At 41.2% G+C, this 6,000-nt stretch overlaps 1 non-coding gene across 1 annotated transcript; it reads right to left on the minus strand.

Annotated features, from left to right (window-relative positions):
* Positions 1–3,059: 3,059 nt before the first annotated feature.
* TRNAS-AGA (transfer RNA serine (anticodon AGA)) lies at positions 3,060–3,141 on the minus strand. Its single transcript has one exon. It is a non-coding gene; the product is annotated as a tRNA-Ser (tRNA).
* Positions 3,142–6,000: the final 2,859 nt, after the last annotated feature.

Here is a 6,000-nt window from a genome sequence, read left to right on the forward strand (position 1 = left end):
CGATAATAAATATGTGATATGGCAATAGTGACACCAAAATAAGCCACCTATTTATAAAACTGACATGGAAGAAATACTAAAGGTTAACTTCTGAAATTGTAGCCGATGTTAAAAAGATTCTCGTTGTCGGCAGGATTCGAATCTGCGCGGGGAGACCCCAATGGATTTCTAGTCCATCACCTTAACCACTCGGCCACAACAACTGACTGTAAGGTGTGTGCACATAATCTGTATGCAAGTTTTCAAGGTGTCCCACAGCAAATTCCTGATATTCTGCAATGCACTTTTTAAAAATAATGTTTTTTTCAGCAGGCACATTCTCTCCTAAAAACAAAAATTGCATGCGTATATCTCTAGTTTGAAATACCATAGGCTTGCATGCATACTCTCATGGGTCACTCAAGTTTTTTGGACCCTATTGCACTCTGTTTTTGTGCTGCTTTTATATGGCCCATATTACAGAAGTCTACCATCTTTGAGTATTTGAGGCCCCTTTGTAAGTGCTTTATATTTTTTCCTTGAAGAGCTATATAATAAAGGGGTCCGGGAAGGATTGCATTTATGGAAGATAAAAGAAGGCCCACTTGTCTCACCAAATGCTGTAGAGAAACCTGATGTTTTACTCATGTTATCCTTAGTTCGTTTTTGTTAGATCTTGCATTCTTAAGGTGGTCCCAACCCCACCTTATTGCTTTTCACCTCCGCATTTTGCTGTATCTTTTTGTTGGCCTTAGGACTCTGATCACTTTATCGCTACTAATCAGTGCTGAAGTGCACGTGCTTCTTCCCTAATCATGTGTATAATTGGAGTATACCTGACTGACAGATTTAATTTACTTGAAAGCCCCTTGTAAAGTGGTATACCATATACCCAGGGACTGATTGTGCCGCCCAAAGAAATAGCATTTCAAACCTGTCTCAAGCCTGCTACTGCAGTGCCTGTGCTGCAGTATACTGCCACTTCGACTTGGCATTTAAAACTACTTGCCAAGCCTTAAACTCCAATTTTATTACATATCAGTAACCACTAAGGTAGGCCCTAGGTAGTCCTAGGGGCATCATGCTATGTAAGTAAAAGGTAAGACATGTACTGTGGTAGTTTGTATGTCCTAGTAGTATCAAACAGTCTATTACATTTTTCACTACTGTGAGGTCTGCCCCCTCATAGGTTAGCATTGGGTATTCCCTTATACTTTTTGGGGGGTAATTCCTTATCAGAGAGGAGAAGCTTTATTTATTTATTGATAAATCCTATCTACTGGTGAGGTTGGATTTAATCTTACTATTGTATAAATGCCATTTTTAGAGAGTGAGCATTTCTCTGCACTTACTGCTCTATTTGCATTGAAACCTGTCTTCGATTGACGTCTGGATTGGGCTGCGAGACAGCTACATATGTGCATTCCCTGTAGACAGCCACAACACAGGTCACTCAACTGCAACTGCATTCATCTGCATTCTGATTGGCCTGGGGGAGAGCTCCGCTCCCCTTACCGCAAATATGTTCAAGAACGATAATTTATGTCAGTAAGTACAAAATACCTACATCTTATAATCGTGTGTGTTTAAATAATTTGTCGTTAGATCGTTTAAATATTGAAAAGGATCTGTTTTTGATAGACATTTTACAAAAACAACTGGTACATTTGGGAATTCTGTAAAGGAAAAACCCAACTGCAGTGACATTGCCAACCACAATGCCGTGACTCAGATTCTAACCGAGGTTGCTGCGGCCACAACGCAGAGTACTAACCACTATACGATCACGGCGAGCTACTTGGGCTCAATAACGTACAGTGACATGAAGAAATTATAATTCGGAACACTCAGGGCTACTCCTGTGATAGGCTGAATGTGTTCATTGCTTCCTCATTCCTTATACAAAGGCTTTATCTCCTCAGTGGTTGATAGGCTGAAACCGTTTCCTGGCCGCCTGCTTGTGAACTGGCAGGAGTCAAAGATCACACATACACTAGTGGGCCTGTGATGGGACACCAATGCAGAGAAACACACCTGGCGCAGATATTCTATTCTGTTTATTAGACCTGCATCTCCCCTGTACCTCCTAAAGCCAACTGTATGTGAAGCAAGAAAGAGTTAAGGAACGGTCCATCTACACTTTTATTGGGAGGATGCTGCCGTGAGCTCCTCCCAGCTAATCACACAAACAGCAGTAAAGCAAGATAACTACACAGTTAGGGGGGACTGCATGGTTAGGTTTTTGAGGAATTATTGAAACTGACCTCAGTGACCCATAATCAGAGCTGTGGCTAATGACTGCATGCCTAATTATGATGAAGCAAGCACCATGGCTCGTAGGGGCCCCACAACACACTTTTCTTAGCTCATTGAATTAAAGTATAAACTTCTGCCATGTGTGAGTGGTAAAGGCTTGTTAATTTTGTTGCTTTTCAAATTCACGTCTGACAACAAGACGAAGGAACATTGGGGCATCAGACACTTTGGAAAGTAGCCACCAACTGCAGAGAAAGAGAGAAAGAGGGAAAAGACAGTATGAGGTGTGGAGAAAACAGCAGCTGAGGCAAGGAGCTCAAATGAGATTAATGGCGCCTAAATAGAGCACGTAAAGGAACAGTTACAAATCTAAGAAAAGGGAAAGAAAAGACTAGGAAAAAACACAGAAAGAGCTTGTAGATGAAATTCTCTTCCAGGAAAAGCAGGTTAGGAGAAATTACACAGGGAGCAGTTAAGCTTGTAACACGGGGGAGAATAGAAAAGAAAATGCAGTTTTATGAAGTGTGTTTGCCTAATCCAGCTAGCACTTTTATTTTATTTCTCTATTTGCTTCTTTTATTGGTAAAGTAAGTTTCAAGTGCATGCACAGGTATGACCGAGAGAGCCAGGGTATAATAATTTGAAGCGTTTGCACCAGCGCTAATGAAGGACGAGAGTTATAGCAAAGATATGAAAGGGGGAGCGATAATAAAAATGTGATATGGCAATAGTGACACCAAAATAAGCCACCTATTTATAAAACTGACATGGAAGAAATACTAAAGGTTAACTTCTGAAATTGTAGCCGATGTTAAAAAGATTCTCGTTGTCGGCAGGATTCGAACCTGCGCGGGGAGACCCCAATGGATTTCTAGTCCATCGCCTTAACCACTCGGCCACAACAACTGACTGTAAGGTGTGTGCACATAATCTGTATGCAAGTTTTCAAGGTGTCCCACAGCAAATTCCTGATATTCTGCAATGCACTTTTAAAAAATAATGTTTTTTTCAGCAGGCACATTCTCTCGTAAAAACAAAAATTGCATGCGTATATCTCTAGTTTGGAATACCATAGGCTTGCATGCATACTCTCATGGGTCACTCAAGTTTTTTGGACCCTATTGCACTCTGTTTTAGTGCTGCTTTTAGTATATGGCCCATATTACAGAAGTCTACCATCTTTGAGTATTTGAGGCTCCTTTGTAAGTGCTTTATATTTTTTCCTGGAAGAGCTATATAATAAAGGGGTCCAGGAAGGATTGCATTTATGGAAGATAAAAGAAGGCCCACTTGTCTCACCAAATGCTGTAGAGAAACCTGATGTTTTACTCATGTTATCCTTAGTTCGTTTTTGTTAGACCTTGCATTCTTAAGGTGGTCCCAACCCCACCTTATTGCTTTTCACCTCCGCATTTTGCTGTATCTTTTTGTTGGCCTTAGGACTCTGATCACTTTATCGCTACTAATCAGTGCTGAAGTGCACGTGCTTCTTCCCTAATCATGTGTATAATTGGAGTATACCTGACTCACAGATTTAATTTACTTGAAAGCCCCTTGTAAAGTGGTATACCATATACCCAGGGACTGATTGTGCCGCCCAAAGAAATAGCATTTCAAACCTGTCTCAAGCCTGCTACTGCAGTGCCTGTGCTGCAGTGTACTGCCACTTCGACTTGGCATTTAAAACTACTTGCCAAGCCTTAAACTCCAATTTTATTACATATCAGTAACCCCTAAGGTAGGCTCTAGGTAGTCCTAGGGGCATCATGCTATGTAAGTAAAAGGTAAGACATGTACTGTGGTAGTTTGTATGTCCTAGTAGTATCAAACAGTCTATTACATTTTTCACTACTGTGAGGTCTGCCCCTCTCATAGGTTAGCATTGGGTATTCCCTTATACTTTTTGGGGGGTAATTCCATATCAGAGAGGAGAAGCTTTATTTATTTATTGATAAATCCTATCTACTGGTGAGGTTGGATTTAATCTTACTATTGTATAAATGCCATTTTTAGAGAGTGAGCATTTCTCTGCACTTACTGCTCTATTTGCATTGAAACCTGTCTTCGATTGACGTCTGGATTGGGCTGCGGGACAGCTACATATGTGCATTCCCTGTAGACAGCCACAACACAGGTCACTCAACTGCAACTGCATTCATCTGCATTCTGATTGGCCTGGGGGAGAGCTCCGCTCCCCTTACCGCAAATATGTTCAAGAACGATAATTTATGTCAGTAAGTACAGTATACCTACATCTTATAATCATGTGTGTTTAAATAATTTGTCGTTAGATCGTTTAAATATTGAAAAGGATCTGTTTTAATAGACATTTTACAAAAACAACTGGTACATTTGGGAATTCTGTAAAGGAAAAACCCAACTGCCGTGACATTGCCAACCACAACGCCGTGACTCGGATTCGAACCGAGCCTGCTGCAGCCACAACGCAGAGTACTAACCACTATACGATCACGGCGAGCTACTTGGGCTCAATAACGTACAGTGACATGAAGAAATTATAATTTGGAACATTCAGGGCTACTCCTGTGATAGGCTGAATGTGTTCATTGCTTCCTCATTCCTTATACAAAGGCTTTATCTCCTCAGTGGTTGATAGGCTGAAACCGTTTCCTGGCCGCCTGCTTGTGAACTGGCAGGAGTCAAAGATCACACATACACTGGTGGGCCTGTGATGGGACACCAATGCAGAGAAACACACCTGGCGCAGATATTCTATTCTGTTTATTAGACCTGCATCTCCCCTGTACCTCCTCAAGCCATCTGTATGTGAAGCAAGAAGGAGTTAAGGAACGGTCCATCTACACTTTTATTGGGAGGATACTGCAGTGAGCTCCTCCCAGCTAATCACACAAACAGCAGTAAAGCAAGATAACTACACAGTTAGGGGGGACTGCATGGTTAGGTTTTTGAGGAATTATTGAAACTGACCTCAGTGACCCATAATCAGAGCTGTGGCTAATGACTGCATGCCTAATTATGATGAAGCAAGCACCATGGCTCGTAGGGGCCCCACAACACACTTTTCTTAGCTCATTGAATTAAAGTATAAACTTCTGCCATGTGTGAGTGGTAAAGGCTTGTTAATTTTGTTGCTTTTCAAATTCACGTCTGACAACAAGACGAAGGAACATTGGGGCATCAGACGCTTTGGAGAGTAGCCACCAACCGCAGAGAAAGAGAGAAAGAGGGAAAAGACAGTATGAGGTGTGGAGAAAACAGCAGCAGGTACAAGGAGCTCAAATGAGATTAATGGCGCCTCACTAGAGCACGTAAAGGAACAGCTACAAATCTAAGAAAAGGGAAAGAAAAGACTAGGAAAAAACACAGAAAGAGCTTGTAGATGAAATTCTCTTCCAGGAACAGCAGGTTAGGAGAAATTACACAGGGAGCAGTTAAGCTTGTAACACGGGGCAGAATAGAAAAGAAAATGCAGTTTTATGAAGTGTGTTTGCCTAATCCAGCTAGCACTTTTATTTTATTTCTCTATTTGCTTCTTTTATTGGTAAAGTAAGTTTCAAGTGCATGCACAGGTATGACCGAGAGAGCCAGGGTATAATAATTTGAAGCATTTGCACCAGCGCTAATGAAGGACGAGAGTTATAGCAAAGATATGAAAGGGGGAGCGATAATAAATATGTGATATGGCAATAGTGACACCAAAATAAGCCACCTATTTATAAAACTGACATGGAAGAAATACTAAAGGTTAACTTCTGAAATTGTAGCCGATGTTAAAAAGATTCT

The sequence above is a fragment of the Lissotriton vulgaris genome, chromosome 1_1 (genome assembly GCF_964263255.1).
Source record: "Lissotriton vulgaris chromosome 1_1, aLisVul1.2, whole genome shotgun sequence".
Taxonomy (NCBI): Eukaryota; Metazoa; Chordata; class Amphibia; order Caudata; family Salamandridae; genus Lissotriton; species Lissotriton vulgaris.